We start from the raw sequence: 21862 nt of genomic DNA on the forward strand, positions 1-21862 counted from the left end.
AAGAAGTGCAGAAATATGCCCATAGTTTAACTGTACAAATAATGAATTTTCACCATCTGAAGAACATCTACATCACAAAACATATCTCTAAAACCCAATGGTACTTTGTTGTTCACTCTCCCTCCTGAGCACAGCCTCCCCTGCAAAAGGTGACCCTTCCCCTTCTAACAGCATAGACTTGTTTTGTATGATTTTAAGCTTGACAGATTCCACCAAATTACATGTAGGATTATATATTACTGAAAATGGTGTGTGTGTGTGTGTGTGTGTTATATATTTTAATTTTATGTTGTTTTCTGCTTTAATTACTATCTTTACATTGACCTTATATTCATTGACCTTGGTAAATTCACTCATTAATTCTAATACAGCATCTCTAATTTTTTGGATTTTTCACAAACAATCGCATTGTCCACAATTATGATAGTTTTATTTCCTGCTTTTCAGTACTTCAGTCTTTTCTTCCCTTGCTTTACTGTGCTGGTGTGAACTTTCAGTATAAAGTTGACTAGCAGTAGTGATAGTGGGTATCTAATCTCATTGCCAGTCTCAGAAGGATTTTTTAAAGGCATTTTTACTTTTAGTCTTCCATAGTCTCTAGCACATTGAGGAAATTACTCTTTATTCCTAATTTTTATTCCTATTTGTGGTCTATTGGTAGTTCTTTCTATCTTAATATATATTCTATTTTATCAAATTATTTTTCCACAGCTAACGATATGACATAATTTTTTCTCCTTTTTTCTGTTAATGTAGTAAGATATATTGATTTATTTTTAAATGTTGAATCAACCTTGCATTCCTATAATATGTCCTATTAGCCATTAAGTATTGCTTGATTTGTATACAGTTAGATTCTCTTTGCTATCATTTTATGATTTATGCATCTGTGTTCATGATAGAGATTGGTGTGTACTTTTCTCTTTTAATGTCTTTGTTAGGATTTGAGTTCTTAAAATATGCTATTGCATGTTCCCTTTTATCTTATTCCCTGAAAAATTTTATTTAAGATTATTGTTTTCCTTAAATATTTGGAGGAATTAACCACAAAATCAAATGGGATTGAAGGGATAGTGTGTGTGTGTGTGTGTGTGTGTGTGTGTGTGTGTGTGTGTGTAAAGATATATAATAATAGCTCAACTGTTTTATTGGATGTAAAAGTTTCAGGTTTATAACTTCTACCCTCAGCTTGATGGGGTTTTTTTGCTTTCTTTTGTTTGTTTTACTAATTTTTCTATTTCATCCCAATTTTTGTCAAATTTATTAGTATTTATAACATCCTCATAATATCTTTTAATATTTTTGAAAATTCTTTAAGTGGATATAGAAGCTTAGTTGGCAGTTGTTTTCTTTCAGTTTTAAATGCTATTTCATTGATTTCTGCTGTCCATCATTTTTATGAGACATCAACTATCAGTCTTCTTGCTATACCAGTGAAGGTAATATTTTTTGTCTTTTTTGTCTTAAAAATTTTCCCTTTGTCTCCAGTTTTCAGAAATTTTATCATAATAGTTGATTACACCACTGTCTCACACACTACACATCATCTCTGTGTTGATGCTGACCACAGCAATCGTGGAAGACAGTTTTTGTTTTGCTTTTTTGGCAGCAGTGGGTGTTGTCCAGCATTTTACCTCCTTCCAGTGTTTGGCAAATGTTTCTCTTTGGTGGAAGGTTAAGTTCCATCTTTCACTGAATTTAACAAAATCACATACTCACTTTGCTTGCATCCTTTGCAACTAAATTGTGAGCACTTAACTCAGGCTTGAACCATACTAAATGTTTAATAAAGAAGTAGGTAAAGAAGCATAAGCAGCAATAGGTGGCAGTGATAGATGTTGGAGCAACAGACAGTTCCAGAAGCTGCTGTGGTTGTGTTGCTGTGGCTACCCAAGCACAGTTCTGGCTTGGGATGTTGTTTCTAGCTGTGGAATTCCTGAACTATAGTTCTCACTCACTCTGTTAGCTTCTCATCATAATTTTATACTTCATTTTTTGCATAAGTCAGCTAGATTTGTTTTCCGTTAGTTGAAACTAAAACATATCTTGTACTTCATCTCTGACATCTTCTCTCACATCCATAATCAGTCTGTCATCAAATTCTATTTTGGATACATTTTCCAGAAAAATCTTGAATTTTTTCCCCATCTCTTATTGCAAAACAGTTAAATCTTTTGCGTGGGCCATTGAGTAATGCTTCCTGATACAGCCTACAATCCACTCACGTGAAATCCAGCACTTATTTCTATTTAGATGTCACACTTAAAACCTTCTAATACTTTTACATTGACATTAGGAAAAAATCCATGTCTATGGATTGAAGTTCTTCTAAGATGTAGAATTTACTGACTCCCAAGCTTCACGAACTCTAACCTCTAAAGGACTCACTCTGCTTTAATCATCCTGGCTTTTGTTAGGTCTTTAAATACAATAGGCATCTTCCTGCCTCTTGGCCCAAGGTTCTTTGCACATGATGGTCCACTGCCTGGAGTGTTCTTTCTTTTATTTCGGTATATACCCAACACTGGCTCATATTTTAGGTTATTGCCAAAAACAGTTTCCTCAGGAAAGACTTCTCAAAGTAGGTAAAAGCCTTACCGGCTTGATAAAGTCTGCCCTATAATGTCTGTAATCCCAAGATTTAGTGTAGTCACAGACATATAGGAAGTCAATGAACATTAGGTGAGTTAATAAATGAGTGAATAGTGAAATACACTATTGTTTTTATAATGTGGGTTCTCCCACAAACATTTTTGGTCAAAACAGTTGCAATGTTTATATCAAATTTATGTACTCCAATCTGGAAAAGTTTAAAACCTAAGGAAATGTGATTCATCCTGGTCCATGATGAAGACTATGCTCTGCATTTTAGTAACTAAAATTTATTGACTCCAACCTTGCTGGTGACAACTGTGAAAAAGGAAGAAGCAGAAATATGAAAAGAAACTGTCAACTTGGTTACAAATTTGGATGAATATGTGTTTACTTTTCTAATTTCCTAAAGTCTAACCAGAAAGCTCATCTGATTATCAAAATATCTCTGCATTTCTTTTAAAATTAATTAGGAATTATTACTTATAAATTTGTATTTTCCCCAGTTTTATTGAGTTGTAGTTAACAGCTCAAAATTGGATGTATTTAAAACATACAACCTGATAATTTCATATACACATACATTTCAAAATATCACGTGCAAGCTTATTAACATATCAGCTATCTTCTTACATAGTTATCTGTTTCTTTCTTTCCCTTTTTGTGGTGAGAACACTCAAGATCTAATCTCTTAGAAAATTTCAAGTGTACAATACAACATTGCTAACTATTGTCACATCATTGTACATTTGATCTTCAGAAAGTATTCATCTTACATAACTGAATCTTTGTAATCCTTAACCTACATCATCCTGTTAACCCCTCCCCCCAATCTCTGGAAACCACCTTTATACTCTCTGTTTCTATGAGTTTTACTATTTTCAAGATATTTTTTTAAGTTTTTATTTATTATTTGAGAGAGAGAGTGTGAGCAGGGTAGGGTCAGAAAGAGAGTGAGAGAGAGAGAATCCCAAGTAGGCTCCATACTGTCAGCACAGAGCCCAACATGGGCTTTTGTCTCATGAATGTGAGATCATGACCTTAACCAAAATCAAGAGTTGGATGCTTAACTGACAGCCACCCACATGCCCTGAGTTTTACTATTTTAGATTACACACATAAGTGAGATTATGCAAATTTATCTTAATCTCTGTCTGCCTTGTCTTTTCTTTCATCAGCTGAGCTTGAAGTGGACTTTCTGACTCATGGAAAGTCAACTGTTATATAGCAGGCCCACAGTCAGTTCTCTCCTTTAGAGAGGGTGAAATGCCTTTGGGAAAGAAAGTAGTATCTTAGTCAGATATCCTTGTAAGCATACTAACATAATTGGCAAAAACCAATGGCATTTTCCAATGGGAATCTTTACATATGATATGTTTTTAGCTGGATGAACTTAGTTGCATTGGACTCTTTATGCTTATCAAACCAGGTGTTTACTGAAACGAAGTATAAAAAGTTGAATGTTCTATGATCCAAAAAACACCTGTAAGTAATATGATGCATGCAAGTATTAGAGACCCCACAGAAAATGTACAAATATACTTAAACAAGTATAGAGGAGAGTTTGTCTTAAATACATGGAAAATATCTTCTGAAAACCAAGCTAACTCTTTTAGATTGGTATCCTTTTAGAACATACATTGAAAGTTAATTTTTATAAATAAGAGATATTGTCCTAATGTGTATCAAGAAATACATTTTAAAAAATAAGGAAATAGTGTGTGTGGGGGGGTTCATGATGGTGGCAGAATAGGAGGACCCTAGGCTCATCTAGGGTCCTATGAATACAGCTAGATAATGATCACATCATCCTAAGGATCCCAGAAATCAACCTGAAGACGGACAGAACAAACTCTGCAACTAAATGGAGAGAAGGGGCCACATCTAAGAATATAGGAAGTGCAGAGACATGGTTTAGGGGAGAAGAGATTCCAGGGTACTTTGTAGGAGAGAACGCCGCGGTTGCAGAGAAAAGCAAAAGAGAGGAACATGTAGGAGAATGCACAAAGAGAAACTTTCCTGAAAGCCCTTGGCTTGGAAGATAAGAGGGGCTGAATTTTATGAGTTGTTGCAACCAGTGAGGCTTAATGCCTAGAGTTTTAAAAGTCTGTGGGCTTGGCTGGAATAAAGCCTGGAGGGCACTGCTTTGTTCCTGGAGAAAAGGCAGGCAAACAACTCCAAGGCTGACAGTGTGGAAACAGTGATCTGAAGAAAGCCGAGGGCACACACTCACTCTTCTTTGAGGGCTTCCCTGAGAGGCAGCATTCACAGAGATGCCTCTCCAGGACGAAGTTGCTGGCAAGTGCCTTTTCTATTCCCCACCCCTCAGCATAAACACAGAGGCACCTGCAGGGAACAGCATACCACTGACACTGGACACTGCCTAACTTCTTTAAACCAAGCCCCACCCCACTGTGCTCTGGCAGGATTGCCCTTCTCAGTCAAGTTTGTCTCAGTTCCAGTGCAGCAGGCCACTCCCCCAGAAGACCAGCAAAGCTCATGCCCACACCACATCTCCTGATCAGAGAAGTCTGCAGGGCCTCAGTTCTGGTGGAGTTGACATCAGCTCCCATTTAACAAGCTGACCACTGCATACCTAGTTAAAACCCACCATGTTCAGGACAGGGACCAAACACTGCCCACAGTAGGCAAGGAAAACTTCCGTGGATGGCTTTCCTGAAGGATTAACAACCGTAACGCAACGGCAGAATGCATGCAGTACACACCGGAGACACTCCATGAAGTGCCAGACCTGGGGCTCTACATGGCCTCTTCTTTATAAGAACATTACTTTCAGGAGCAGAAGACATAACAGGCTTTTCTAGCACACAAAAGTCAGAGACTTAGACAAAATGCCAAGATATAGGAATTTATCCCAAATGGAAGAACTAGTTAAGTATGGTCAAAGATGTAAGCAAAATAGATATAGGTAACATGCCCGGTGGAGAATGTAAACAATCAAAAGGATACTACTCACTGGTCTTGAGAAAAGAACATGAGACATCAGTGAGACCCTTACTACAGAGATAAAAGGGTTACAAAAGAATCAATCAGAGATGAAGAATGCAGTAAAACAGGATTCGAAACAGGCTTAATGCAATGAATAACAGACTGGAAGAAGCAGAGGAATGAATTATTGGCATAGAAGACAAAATAATGGAAAATAATGAAGCTGAACAAAAGAAAGAAGAATTATGGGATACAATAATAGACTTAGGGAACTCAGTGACTGTCAAATGTCGTAACACTCATAGGAGTCCCTGCAGAAGAGAGAAAAGGGTCAGAAACTTTATTTCAAGAAATAATAGCAGAAAACATCCCGAATTTGGGGAGGAAACAGACACCCAAATCTAGGAGGCACAGAGAACTCCCATAACAAGCAGGGTAACACCAGACATAATGTAATTAAATTAACAAAATATAATGATAAAGAAAAAAATCTTAAAAGCAAAAAACAAAAGTAGTCCTTAACTTACAAGGGAAAATCCATAAGGCCAGCTCGAGGTTTTTCAACAGAAACTTGGCAAGCCAGAAATCAGTGGCATGGTATATTTAAAGTGCTGAATGATAAAAACCTTCAGCCATCAATATTCTATCCAGGAATACTATCATTCAGAATAGAAGGGGAGAGAAAGACTTTCCCAGATGGAGAAAAACTAAAGGAATTCATGACCACTAAAACAGTCCTACCAGAAATACTAAAGGGGACTCTGAGTACAAAGGAGAGAGCAAAAGTGACAAAAATGAGAAAGGATCAAAGAAAATCTCCAGAAATAATGACAAAAGAAGTAATAAAATGGCACTAAATGCATATCTATCAATAATTATTCTGAATGTAAATGGACTAATCCAATCAAAAGACATAGAGTGTCATAATTGATTAAAAAAAACAAGTCCCATATATATGCTGCCTACGAGAGACTCATTTTAGACTTAAAGACACCTGCAGATTGAGTGAGAGGATGGAGAAACATTTATCACACAAATGGATGTAAAAAGAAAGCTGGAATAGCAATACTTACATCAAACAAATGAGACTTTAAAACAAATACTGTAAAAAGAGACAAAGAATGGCATTATGTGCTCATAAGTGGGACAATCCAACAAGAAGATATAATTATAAATATTTATGCATCCAACATGGAAGCACTCAAATATATAAAACAATTAATAAAAAACACAAAATAACTAATTGATAATAACACAATAATATTAGGGGACTTTAATATCCCACTTACATCAATGGACAAGTCATCTAAACAGAAAATAAACAAGGAAACAATGTCTTTGAATGACACAGTGGACCAGATGGACTTCACAGATATATTCAGAACATTCTATCCTAAAATAGTAGAGTACACAGTCTTTTCAAGTGTTCACGAGACATTCTCCAGAATAGATCACATATCAAGTCACAAATCAACAAATATAAAAAGATTGAAGTCATACCATGCATCGTTTCTGACCACAAGGATATGAAACTAGAAGTCAATCACAAGAAAAAATTTGGAAAGACTATAAATACATGGTGGTTAAACAACATACTACTAGACAATGAATGGGTCAACCAAATCAAAGAAAAATTTAAAAAATACACGGAAACAAATGAAAATGAAAAACAATGGTACAAAACATTTGGGATGCAGCAAAAGCAGTTACAAGATGGAAGTATACAGCAGTATAGGCCTACCTCATGAAACAAGAAAAATCTCAAATAACCTAACTTTACACCTAAAAGAGCTAGAAAAAAATTAAAAAATGAAGCCTAAAGCCAGAAGAAGGAAGGAAACAATAAATATTATAGCAGAAATAAATGATATAGACACTAAAAAACAGTGCAACAGGTCAATGAAACCAGGAGCTGGTTCTTTGGGAAAAAAAAAAAAAAACAAACCCGAAACATAAAATTGATAAACCTCTAGCCAGACTAATCAAAAAAAAAAAAAAAAAAAAAAAAGAGAAAGTACCCAAGTAAATAAAATTATAAATGAGAAAGGAGAAATAACAACAAACACCAGAGAAATAGAAATAGTTATAAGAGAATATTATGAATAACCATATACCAAAAAATTGGATAACCTGTAAGACAGCAAATTGAGGGTTGCTGCAGGGGAGGGTATGGGTGGGAAGATAGGTAAAATGGGTGATGGCAATTAAGGAGGACAGTTTTGGTGATGAACACTGGGTGTCATGTGTAAGACATGAATCATTGGGTCCTACTCCTGAAGCCAAGACTACACTGTATGCTAAGTAACTTGAATATAAATAAAATTTAAAAACATAATTTAAAAAAAAAAAGAAATGGACTGGCCCAAGAACCAGAGATGTTCTTGCTGCCACCACAGGTCTTTCAGCCACCTGACAATGTCATCTCATTTAGTAGAGAAGCCACCGCTCCCTCACAACAACAACTGTGAGGAAGGTGAACAGCCTTTTCCCCTGACAGCTGGCCTCAAAAGTTCCTGGGTAGAACTCCCTATGAACGGCAGCAATGGCAATGATAATGGCAATGAGAAAAATAGGGGGCTAGAACATGTACCTTCCTCATCTTCTGTCTGCAGTGGAGACATGGAAAAGGCTCTTTTGCATACAACAACATGAATCAGGACAGAGTAGTTCAAGAGCCAGTTCTCACTGTGACAGCCCTTCCCCACAAGAGGATGGGCAGATTATGTTTGGTGTGCAGATATACGCCAGTAGGGCCCGTAACTCTCAGAGGAAGAGGTTGCAGAAGAAGAGAAAGAAGTTGATCCTTTGAAGAAAAGTGTAGACTGGGTGTCCAACTGGTTCAGCAGACCTGAAAACATTCCACCTAAGGAGTTCCACTTCAGACACCCCAAATGTTCCATTGCTTTAAGCATGAGGAAAAGTGGGGCCATGAAGAAAGGGGGTGTTTTCTCCACAGGATTTCTTGGAAGTGTTCATTCCATCTTTCTTCCTCTCTCATGTTTTGGCTTTGGGGCTACACATCTATATCGGAAAGCGACTGAGCACACCTTCTGCCAGCACCTACTGAAGGAAAGAGAAACCCCTGGAAAAGCGTGTGACCTGTGAAGTGGTGTATTGTTACAGTAGTTTATTTGAACTTGTTACCATTGTAAGCATGACCCAACCTACCACCCTATTTTTACATATCCAAGTTCCAGCAACTCTCAAATCCAGTATTTTATTCAAACTCTGTAGAAGCATTTTACTAACCTCATTCCCTTTTGGCCTGTAAGACATTTTAGAATTTCCTAACAGAATTTACTGTTATTTAAAAATTCCTAACAGAATTTACTGTTATAAAAAAATTTAAAAAGAAAAGGGCTTCTTTTCCACAAATGTCACCAGCAGATTATAATTTTGTCAACAATGCTATCATCTGATTTTAGTGCCACTAGACTTAGACCTGCATCATTTGTGGTATAAATTTTACTCTTGCAAGATAACTATCATCTCTCTCTTCAAATGAAATCAGGTTGATGTGACAGCTTAGTTGTTTTATTTTTTTTTTTTTCAAGACAAAGGCAAGCTTCAATAAGCTTGAATTTATAGTTATTAAAAAAGAAAAAAAATCAACCAAGACACAAGGAAAAAATATCCTGGGCAATAATTTTAAACAAACAACAACAACAAAAAAGACATGGACAAATTCCTAGAAACATATAAACTACCAAAACAGTGACAGAAAAAATAGAAAACTAGAACAGACCAATAACCAGCAAAGAAATTAAATCAGTAATCAAAAACTCTCAACAACCAAAAGTCCAAAGCCAAATGTCTTCACAGCAAAATTCTACCAAATATTTAAAGAAAATTTAATAACTATTCTTCTAAAACTATTCCAAAAAATAGAAAAGGAAGTAAAACTTCCAAATTTATTCTATGAAGCCAGTGTCATCCTACTACAAAAACTAGACAAAAATTCTACTAAAAAAGAGAACTACAGGCCAATATCCCTGATGAACGTAGATGCAAAAAATTTTAAGTTTTACTAGCAAACTAAATCCAACAATACTTTAAAAAAATTCACCACGATCAAGTGGGATTTATTCCTAGTTTGCAAGGGTAGTTCAACATTCGCAATTGAATTAACACGACACACCAGATTAATAAAAGCAAGGATGGGGTGCCTGGGTGTCTCAGTTGGTTAAGTGTCTGACTCTTGACCTCAGCTCAGGTCTTGATCTCAGGGTTGTGAGTTGTGCTCGACACTGGGTATGAAGCCTACTTAAAAAAATGTAAGAATAAGAACCATATGATCATTTCAATAGATGCAGGAAAGTATTTGACAATAAGAACATCCATTCATGATAAAAATCCTCAACAAGGTGGGTTTAGAGGAAACATACCTCAACATAATAAAGGCCACATGTGAAAACCCACAGCTAATATGCTCAATAGGGAAAGCCTGAGATCTTTTTCTTTATGGTGAGGAACAAGACAGGGTTGTGTCTACTCTTACCACCGTTATTTAACATAGTACTGGATGTCCTAGCTGCAGCAATCAGACAGAAAAAATGGATGATAGATAGATAGATAGATAGATAGATAATAGATAGAATCCAAATCAGCAAGGAAGAAGTAAAATTTTCACTCTTTACAGATGACATGGTACTCTATATAGAAAACCTGAAAGATTCCATAAAAAAAAAACCTGCCATAATTGATAAATTCAGTACTGTTGTAGGATACAAAATCAACAAACAGAAATCTGTTGCATTTCTACACACCAATAATGAAGCAGCAGAAATAAAAATTAAAATATCAATCCCGTTTACAGTTGCACCAAAAACAATAAGACACCTAGGAATAAACCTAACCAAAGAAGTAAAAAACCTTTACTATGAAAACTATTAAATACTAATGAAAGAAATTGAAGATGACAGACAGAAATGGAATAGCATTCCATGTTAATGGATCAAAAAAGTAAATATTATTAAATTGTCTATGCTGCCCAAAGCAATCTACACATTTAATACAGTCCATTTCAAAATACCACCTGCATTTGTCATTAAGCTAGAACAAACAATCCTAAAATTTGTATGGAAACACAAAAGACCCCAAATAGCAAAAGCAACGTTGAAAAAGAAAAGCAAAGCTGGAGGCATCACAATTCCAGATTTCAAGATATATTATAAAGCTGTAGTGATCAAGACAGTATGGTGCTGGCACAAAATACAGAACAGAAAAGAAACAGGAAAGAAAATCCAGAAGTGAACCTACCACTATGTAGTCAGTTAATCTTTGACAAGGCAAGAAAGAACATCCAATGGGAAAAACACAGTCTCTTCAACAAATAGTGTTAGAGAAAGTGGACAGCAACATACAAAATAAGAAAACTGGACTTCTTTCTTACACCACACACACACACACACACACACACACACACACACACACACACACAATCAAAATGGATGAAAGACCTAAATGTGAGACCTGAAACCATAAAATCTTAGAGGAGAACACAGGCAGTAACCTCTTTGATATCAGCCATAGCAACTTCTTTCTAGATTGTCTTTTGAGGGAAGGGAAACAAAAGCAAAAATAAACTACTGGGACTTGATAAAAAAAAAAATCTGCACAGTGAAAATACCTAGAAGACAGCCTATGGAATGGGAGAAGATGTTTGCAAATGATAAAAAGGGTTAGTATCCAAAGTATATAGAGAACTTATAAAAGCCAACACCCCAAAAAAGAACAATCCAGTTAAAAAATGGATAAAAGACAAAAAAATGGGCAGAAGACATGAATACACATTTTTCCAAAGAAGACATACAGATGGTGAGCAGACACATGAAAAGATGCTCAACATCTGTGATCATCAGGGAAATACAAAATAAAATTATAATAAGATGTCACTTCACACGTGTCAGAATGGCTAAAATCAACAACACAAGAAACAACAGGTGTTGGTGAGGATGTGGAAAAGGGGAACTCTCTTGCACTGTTGGTTGGAATGCAAACCAGTGCACTGTGGCAAACAACATGGAGTTTCCTCAAAAAGCTAAAAATAGAACTACCCTACAATCCAGCAATTGCCCTACTAGGTATTTACTCAGAGAATACAAAAATACTAATTCAAAGGGATACATGCACCCCTATGTTTATAGCAGCCTTATCTATAATAACCAAATTATGGAAATAGCCCGTGTTCATCTACTAATGAATGGATAAAGAAGACGTGGTGTATATATATACAATGGAATATTACTCAGCCATAAGAAGAATGAAATCTTGCCATTTGTAACAACATAGATGGAGCTAGAGAATATTATACTAAGTGAAATAAGTCAGTCAGAGAAAGATAAATACCATCTGATTTTAGTCATATTTGGAATTTAAGAAAAAACAAATGAGCAAAGGTAAACGGAGAGAGGCAAACCATGAAACAGACTCTTAACTATAGATAACAAACTGATGGTTAACAGAGAGGAGATGGGTGGGGGAGAGGTTAAATAGTTGACAGGGATTAAGGACTGCACTTGCCATGATGAGCACTGGTGTTGTATGGAAATGTTAAATCAGTGTATCGTACACCTGAAACTAATATTATACTGTATGTTAACTAACTGGAATTTAAATAAAAATTTTGCCAACCATATTTTGGGTTAAGTTTTGAGTCCATGTGTATTTGAAAATTACTAAGACAAAATATAGTTAATTCCCCAAAAAGAAATAAATAAAATAAAGAATAAGGAAATGAGTGGGCTGTATCTACATATAACAAACACAAAACATTGAAAATAATGTCATTTCTACAGTGTTTGTGAATAGATAAATTTTGTTTAGCTTTAATGGTCATAGTATATGAAGCGGCTAAATAAAAACATTTTTTAAACTAGATTTGCATTTGTTTTTATACTCTATTAACGACAGAATGCATTGTTTATGAAAATGTCTTTTAGAGAATAAAATTAATACATTCTGATATTTAGAAACCCTGTATTAGTAGTCTCATTTCAACCTCTATTGATCAGTTAAATGCAATTAACCTACTAATTTGTAACAAAAATAAATTCTAGGAACAAGGGTGAAAAATGGTACATCAATAAACTTTACTTTTTTACAGGGATTCTGTAGCCCATTGTCCATATTTTTTTGTTTCAAAAAAATGTGGCTTTTTATTCAGTTTTTGAAAGAAAATTCATTATCTTCAACATTTTAGTGAATGGATAATATGCTAATTAAATGAAATATATAAAAAAGTATTTTATACTACAGTCTCTTTGTTTTCTCATTAGGAAAGCTTGTAATCTCCTTTCACCCACAGCTCGTAAATTAAATTTGGAAAAATGAATATCGTAAAATATCCCTTAACCTAGGAAATATATAATATTTCCTATTAGGATGTATATGAGATTCTTTTTCAACTCGATAAATAGAAAATATTTTATTTGGAATAAAGTAGAATTTCAAGATCAAACATTATAACTAATGACATATTAAGTATAACCATTAGGACCTCACCTTGTACCATCTTTCACAAGCTATGTAATTCTAAGAAAATTAGAGTATGATATGTAAGATTTTTTTTTGGATAAACTTATAATGCAGTTGGGAAATTGTTACCATATATGAATACAAATATTTTAGTGAATTAATCATCAGGTAGTATCCACACAGACAAGAAATTAAACCTGAGCCATTTGAAAGAATTTTAATTTTTTTTTTTTTCAACGTTTTTTATTTTATTTTTGGGACAGAGAGAGACAGAGCATGAACGGGGGAGGGGCAGAGAGAGAGGGAGACACAGAATCGGAAACAGGCTCCAGGCTCCGAGCCATCAGCCCAGAGCCTGACGCGGGGCTCGAACTCACGGACCGCGAGATCGTGACCTGGCTGAAGTCGGACGCTTAACCGACTGCGCCACCCAGGCGCCCCTGAAAGAATTTTAAAAATACTACCGACTGGGGTTGCCTGGGTGGCTGTCAGTTAAGTGACCAACTCTTAATTTTGGTTCAGGTTATGGTCTCGTGGTTTGTGAGATTGAGCCCCATATTGGGCTCTCTCAAAAATAAATAAATAAACATATTTTGAAAAAAAAATACCACCATCTTAGAGATTTGTGAGCAATTACAGTTCTGCAAAATAATTTTTAAATTTGTTGTGTTGTTTTAGTGTTCCATTAGACCTTTATCCAATTTAATGTGTATAACTTTCAGAGTTAATATTTTTATCTTTTTTTAGATTTATTTTTCTTTCTTTTTTTAAGAAAATTTTTAATGTTTAATTTATTTTTGAGAGAGACAAACAAGTGGGGGAGGGGCAGAGAGAGAAGGGGACAGAGGATCCAGAGAAGGCTCCTTGCTGAGAGCAGCAGGCCCGATATAGGGCTGAAATTCACAAATCAGGAGATCATGACCTGAGCTGAAGTCGGACACTCAACGAACTGAGTCACCCAGGTGCCCCTAGAATTTTTTTAGTTAAATATCTACTTATGATAATGTATGGATCCCACAGAGTGATAGGCAATGTGAGGTTAAAATCTCTTTCTGTAAAAAACAGATGCCTCACGTGATAAGGCCAGGATTTAAGTAGAAATGAGCCACCTGTTTTCCTGAAGTAAGATAAAAACAATGTCCTCCCAAAAACCTCTCTAAGAACATAAAAGAAAAACTAAAGGTCATTTTTGTAGACCTTCAGTTTTCATCTGTTATTCTTAGTTGAAGTTGTAGAAGAACAGAAAGAAAGTGAAAAATAATTCCATTATCTTTTTCCTTGTCTCTTATTTCTTCTTACCCTCCTTATGAGAAGTTCAACTGAAAACCATTTTGTATGTAAAGGAGACCAGCACAGATTTTATGTAGGTGTCTGTCTTTCGTAGTTAGAACCTTCTAAACTGTAGCCTCTGTTTTTGAATTTGGTTATTCATTACAACACTGCCTACAATGTCAAAGAAGCAAAATTAGAATCAATTTATATATATATATAATATATATAAATTTATATATATAATATATATAAAAATATATATATATAAATTTATATATATAAATAAATATATATATATATTTAAATGGGTGTTATGGGAAGGAAAACCAGAAGAGCTTTTCAATGAACAAATTTAAGTGAACTGCTTCTGTTTGAAAACAAAACAGTTACTAAAAATTGAAAACTCAGAGAAATGAATCTTTTTTATATGTTAAGATGGAAAAAGACAATGTTGTATAACAGCAGGATTTTTAGAACCTCATCAGAAGGTAAATAACAGAGCGTCTCAGAAACTGGGACATGTGTTGAAGTTTTGTGAGAGACAGGACACCTAGAGTGTAGATGCATTGAACTGGCAGTGCTAATCCAGTGGCTTTTGTCCCTTCCATTTTCAATAAAGAAATTATTAGGAGAAGGAAAATTGGGAAATACAATCAAGGACGTGTCTCACTTTAATACTATGCCAGTCTTCACAAAATGATAGTATATTAACTTTGGGAAAGGTCTTAGGCATCATAAAAACTAAAACTCTCATTTTATCATGATATAAGTGTGCAGTATATCCAAGGCATAGTAAATAATGTAGTCAAGTGTACATCCAGGTCATAGGACCTCATGTTCATGGAGTAGTAATTTACACATCTGTACATTTATATTTATACTGAGATTATACGAAAGATCTGAACCTTTTCTGTTTATTTTAGAGAGAAGAAAGAGTGTGGGAGGGGAAGACAGAGTCCCAAGGAGGCTCTGTGCTGTCAGCACAGAGCCCAATGTGGGTTCAAACTCATGAAATGTGAGATCATGACCTGAGCCCATAACAAGAGTCAGAAGCTTAAGGGACTGAGCCACCCAGGCACCCCAAGGTCTGAACCTTTCTTGTTTACATTTCCAGAGTACCAACAAAAACTTGGCAATTTAAATAGCAGCACTTTGCTTAGTCCCAAAAGGAAAATAGGTTGAAAAAAAAGGTGTGGACAGGGTAAATGGTTTACCTAGACACAGTTAACTTTAAAGTGTGAAGTCATTTTTAAAATAATCATTTACTGTCTATATAAATATAGGGTTAAAGATATCATCTCCGTTAGTCCTGAGGAATCATGGCAAGCTAACTATAAATTCCTGTAAGTCATTACTTACTTTAACAGAAATTTGTTTTCATCATGACGAGCCAACTTTAACACCAATGAAATGCAACAGTCCATATTCACAGAAGGACATACAATTCAACAGTATTTGTTGGGAGAAAGTCCTCCATGGATTTCTTGTATTTCTGCACACCTTGAGAGCAGAGGCACCGAATGCCCTTGTCCTGGGCCATCTTTGCAAAGACGTACAGCAAATAGCCTAGGAAGGTGGAGATATCTTGGATGTCCATTACAATATAATAAAAATAATATCTCCTTCCAAGGCAAAGGTAGGCAAGTTTTTGCCCATTCTAAGAGTCAGGTTTCCTAATCTTGGGTTTCCCCTTTTGTGATGTAATCCACTGCATATTCCGGTATTTTTTTCACCTGATACTTTCCTTATCATCTAGTCAGAATTTGGGCTCAAGTAACAAGCATAAATAATATATAATAATCTTGCCTCCTTCCCAGAGTCAGCTCATATAAAATGACTGACTAATGAAGGGATACTAATGCTCAACTCAAAATTGGGACGGCTCTGAAGGCCATCCCAGTTTCAGACTTTGCCACTAGTTTTGGTGATGTTTTGTTGTGGTTGCATAACAATCCTCCTTTTCTTCCTCTTTCTCATTAATAAACTTCCTGAAAGTAGATATTAGTGTAAATCTGTTTCCTGAATAGTCCAACCAACAACAGTTATCATTGTGTGTAAAATGTTATCTTCTTGAGAAAGGGCCTGTCTCTTCCTTATTTATTTGTTGTTTTTGTTGTTGTTATTATACCTATATCAGGTATCCCAATAATAGCTGTTCACTAAGTACTTGATTGAACTCATGGAATGGAGAAGTTCACCTTGCATTTTTATTGTTAGCATCCAAGAAAAAATGTAGAATATTATACTAGGAGCATCCTCCTAACCAAGTATTGAATATGAGGTGATAAATATATTTTAGAATCCAGAATCAATTACAAAAAACCCCTATTATTCAAAAGAAGAGTCAAAGGGATAGTATCATTTGAATTTCATCTAGAAAAAGTTGACTGATTACTAACAAATCTCATCTTTCCTAGCTAAAAGGAAATAAAATTTACTTGTCTAACATAAATTAAAAGAAGGTAATGCAGAAATAAATTCAGAGAAAGGAAGGGAAAATGTTTGTTCACCATCACTTTTACTTATATGAATGAGACTGATGGTTTAAACAGCAAAACTGAGGGTAGCATTTATACATATAAAGCCAAATAAGAATGGTTCCAATATTTCCTATTGGTCAGGAATAGTGTAAGTTTCCTCTTAAAAAGCAATCTTGAAAAATTACTCTTGGAATTTTAAGAAATTTAAAAACAATAGCTTAGCCTAAGATACCCCAAAACGCTCCAAGAAAACAGATGTTTTGGCAATAATTTACCAGTAGGAATTGAAAAATAAGCTAAGAATACAGTAAATAACTAATCATAGCAAAAACTCTAAGTATATTCCAACAATAACCACCACCTACCTACTGATATTTTCTCATTACTCTTTCAAGCACCAGGAAGCTTTAGATAACTGATGCTATATTGTAAAATGTGTTTTCAGTTTGATAAAAAGCTACTAGATTATAAACAACTGTGTGCTCTTGGGCATATTGAATGTTTGTTGAATGTCAACAGGTGTACTTATTTCTTGTTTGGGTTTCGCGGTAAATGATGGATCATGGCCTTCCATTAAAGAGAAACCTTAATCTTTCAGTTTATATATCATCTATTTTCCCAGCTGAGTCTTTCAGTCATTGGCTCTTAACATCCAGAAAACAGCTTTGTGAATCTGATGTATGTTTTTTTTTTTCCCCTCTCAGTGTTCTTTTTCCAGATACATTTTTTTTTTCTCTTGAAATGTCATCCCTAGAGAAAACATTTTGGAAAAAAAGTCATAGTTATTTGAAATGGTTATTATCTAATTATTATCCTGTTCATTTTATATCTATTTTATTATTTATTAGATACTGATTTATTAATTGGTGATATTGTATGACTCTACTCACATTTTCATGTATTTATTTTATAATATGAAAACAAAAATAATATTTAAGTTTGAAAAAAACTTCTTCTCTCCTAATGTGATATTCCTTTTGTGGCATCTAAAATTTTTGGATTTGGTTTTTTTTCCTATTGTAAGTAGCAAAAGTATAGCATAAAAGCATGATGCCAGTAGCAAAATGAGACCCTTAAGTACTCTAAACAAGTGTATGATACTTGGTCCTTTGCTGTTTTTTTTTTTCACTGTTTCTCATTGTAGGTGCTGTTGGAATTATAGTTGTGTGAACTCTTAGTTGTGCAGGATATCTCAACAAGTTCTAGGGTGTTAGCATCCTGAGCCCTAGGAAGCATCCCCTAGTCATTATGACAACTCGAAGTGTCTTCCACATAGTTCTAGTTACCTCCCAGGGGAATAGCACTGCCCCATTTTCTTACTCTGCTTCTGCTTCTAATTTTTATTACTAGTTATAGCAAAGGTAGTATAGCAATTTCTTCTGTTTATTGTGTTCCCCTCAACTTTCCACTCTTAACCGTTCTAAACAAGTTAATGCTTTTAAAGGACAGAGCTCCTGTGCTCAAAATCTTTCACTGGTATCTGTATGAATTTTCTAGGGCTGTTACAACAAATTAGCACAGACTTGGTGGATTAACACAATATTAATCAATCCTCTCATAATTCTGGATGCCAGAAATATAAAACTGAGGAATTGTCAGGGCCAGTTCCTTCTGGACGCTCTAAGGGAAAAACTGCTCTGTGCCTTTCTCCTACTTTTTCATGAGTGACAACAATCCTTGGCACTCCTTGGCTTATAGACACATCACTCCAATCTCTGCCTCTGTCTTCACAACACCTTCTCTGTGTTTCTTTGTGTTCTTCTCTGTCTCTTATAAGGACACTCTCACTAGATTTAGTATCCACCCTAATCCAGTATGCTGTCATCTTGTTCATCACATTAATTACACCTGCAAAGACCTTCTATTCAAATAAGGTCACATTCTGAAGTTCCAGAAGGGCATTAATTTGGGGAGACATCAGTCAACTCACTATAACACTTATTGTTTTTAAGTTGAAGTCCACATTTCTCATCGTGGTTTAGGAGGCCCAACATGATCAGGAATTGCTTTGCTTTTCCAGACTTTTGTCTTCCCAATCTCTGCTCTTAGTGGACTCTGAGTTCTGGTGAGACTTATTTTAGTTACAGTGTTCCTCTTCTGGAACTGAGGTCTCAGATTAAAAATAATTTTCTTAATGATTCTGTAAGACTGTTTAGAGCAATCGTCCCTCTGTTATATTTCCACAGTGCATATCCCCATAGCATGCTCATTGCTGGGCATATGTCAAACACTAGAATATAACAACAAATGAACTGGATTTGAGTCCACAAGATTCATGGCAAAAAATATATCTCCATGTGTCTATAGACCATTACATATGTACTGTGCAAATTAGCTAATTAACTGATTAATATTAGTTTTAGTTGTCCTTCTTAAATGGCATGGAAAGTTTTCACCAATTTTTTTGTACATGATTATGAAGAGCAGTTGCTGTAATAATTCTATATTGAAATACTTGTTTGGTGCCTTTACTATTGACTTGGAATGTCTTTTTGGGGAACATTTTATTTATCCAGAATTAGCACTCTATGTTCAAGAATTGCCCATAAAAATTAGACCTACTATGGACTAACATTGTCCTTACCTTACAAATATTAATCCTGCTTAAAATAAGCTTTAACCCTATAAAATTAAATAGCTTCAAACATCAGCTATATTTGCAGCCACCTTTACGAAGCAGTGGAAATTGACTAATCCAACTTGGATTTGGATATAAATTTAGAAACAGGTTTTTGTTTAACCCAAAATATTTCTATTTCCAAAGAATCGCCTCAAATCCCCAGATCAAACCTTGGAATAGCCAGCAGATTTGATGATCCTATAAATGAGAAAAACTAGAGAGAAATTCTAAGTTTGAGTGATCCTTAGTGTAAATTTAAATTTGACTTTTTCTATCAGGATGATGCTTATATTTTAGGCTCAGTCCAGCATTTTGTGAAAAGTTGTCCTTAATGAGATATCAGAAATACATGCTTTGTATTTTAGTGATGACATCACAGAGATTTAAAGGACTACTGATGTTGGATCTCTGAATACTCATAAGGGTTCACTTAAATAATACATATTTTAGAGATCTAGGTGCTGTGAGCATAGTGCTTTTTAATATTTATTGGGTGAATTTTATATCAGTATTCAAGATGAAAGTTTTATTTAGAATTTTGTTTTAGTTAAAAGAAGGTAAAAATGTGTGCTTTTCTGGTTTTGATCTTAAGAAATTGATTGAGTCCATTACTATATATTTTGAATGAGCTAGTCAAGCTTTTACGTATTTGACAGTTGTTCGGAATACGCTTATAAATAAAAGTCTTAAAACAACTTTAATGTGTGTTGGGTTAATTTGAATCCAGTAAGAATTGTAGAAAGGAACACAAAGTGTACAATGAATTCTATTTTTTGAAATGCATTCCTTGTATTTCCTGACATGTCTTTCTTTGGAGGAGAGAAGAGGGCTGCCATAATAAAGTACCAAAGACTGGAGAGCTTAAAACAAAAGAAATGTGTCCTCTCACAGTTCTAGAGGTTACAGGTCTGAAATAAAAATGATGACAGGGCCAAACCTGTAGAGAAATATCCTTCTCTGACTCTTCCAGCTTCTGGTGGGCCCAGAGTTTCCTTGGTTTGCGGCAGCATATTTCTAATTTTATCTCCATTCTCACATGGCCATCATTCCCAGTGGCAGTGTCCAAATTTTCCTCTTTTATGAGGACACCAGTCACATTGGATTGAGGTCCACTTTAGTCCTCTAGAATGATCTCGTCTTAACCTAATTATATCTGCAAAGACCCTATTTCCAAATAAGGACACATTCACAGGTAGCAGGGGTTAGAATTTCACCATATCTTGTAACCAGGTGATGGGAGGGCATGGTCAACCCAGCACAGGATGTAAGGCAAAGCAGTGATAACAATTTTAGTGCTTCTGCTTTAATTAGTTATTTTAGGTGCTCGATAAATACTAATAATAATAGCTATTATTATTACTAATATATTACTACCATTATTACTATTATTACTAATAGCTGTTATTATTACTAACATTATTATTACTAATATTGTTACATACATAGCACTTATGATGTACCAGGCTCTGGTTTAAATGCATTGCAAATATTCGGGTGCCTGGGTGGCTCAGTTTAAGTTGGTTTAGTGTCCAACTTCAGCTCAGGTCGTGACCTCACAGTTTGTGGGTCCGAGCCCTGTGTCAGGCTCTGTGCTGACAAGCTGGAGCCTGGAGCCTGCTTTGGATTCTCTGTTTCCCTCTCTCTCTCTGCTCCTCCCCCACACATGCTCTATCTCTCTTTCCCTCAAAAATAAACATTTAAAAAAATTTAAATGCATCATAAATATTAACTTATTTATTACACTTAAATGAGAATCCATGAGTCTTACCCCAAACTGATAATATATTGATGAGCAATTTCTGTTTGAGAGTTTCAGGAGACATTCTTAAAATTAGACATTTTACTTTTGTAATTTTATCCTTTTTTTTTTTTTTTAAGTATGTCCTTCATCCTAAAAATCTTTAATGCCTATCAAGTTTTGGCTTGCAAAAAATACTGGTAGTTTACAAATTTCTCATTAGGTTTATGTAAATTTTTTTTGTTTGTTCATTATTAGAGATTGAACCAGTTCCAGATACCATTACCAATGAAACTAGGTCTGCCATAGCAGCTGAAGGCAACCATTTATTACATACACTTCATTTAAGTCTCTTATTAATGGTGACATCTGTTTAAGTCTTAATTACCACATTACCACAACTGGTCCCTTGTCACATTTCCCCTAATTCACTGTAGCATAAACACAAAAGTGAAAAATACACTCCAAGGTAATTATAAGGTTGTTTAGAAATGAGATGCATATCAAGAATAATTTGCTGTATCTTAGACACATGCTAGTTATTTCTGAAAAACTTTTTTGCCTTTTGAAAAAAAAATTTAAAACACTAAATTATAAAAAGTCTTTCAATTTTACTCATAAAACTAAAAGTATGTATTAATACCCAATTGTGGGAAATGATTTAAATGTACTTATAGGTAATGTAATTAATAAGATATTTTCCTTACCATGTGTTAGAGATAAATAACATTTTGA

General features: G+C 34.9%; 1 protein-coding gene and 1 pseudogene across 1 annotated transcript in view; both read left to right on the top strand.

Moving 5' to 3' along the window:
* GALNTL6 (polypeptide N-acetylgalactosaminyltransferase like 6) overlaps window positions 1-21862 on the top strand; it is a 1203008-nt gene that overhangs the window by 168606 nt on the left and 1012540 nt on the right. The window lies entirely within an intron of this gene.
* On the top strand, window positions 7735-9157 carry LOC144616021 (BCL2/adenovirus E1B 19 kDa protein-interacting protein 3-like pseudogene; annotated as a pseudogene).

Source organism: Panthera onca, chromosome B1 (assembly GCF_046562875.1).
Source record: "Panthera onca isolate mPanOnc1 chromosome B1, mPanOnc1 haplotype 2, whole genome shotgun sequence".
NCBI classification, from domain to species: Eukaryota; Metazoa; Chordata; class Mammalia; order Carnivora; family Felidae; genus Panthera; species Panthera onca.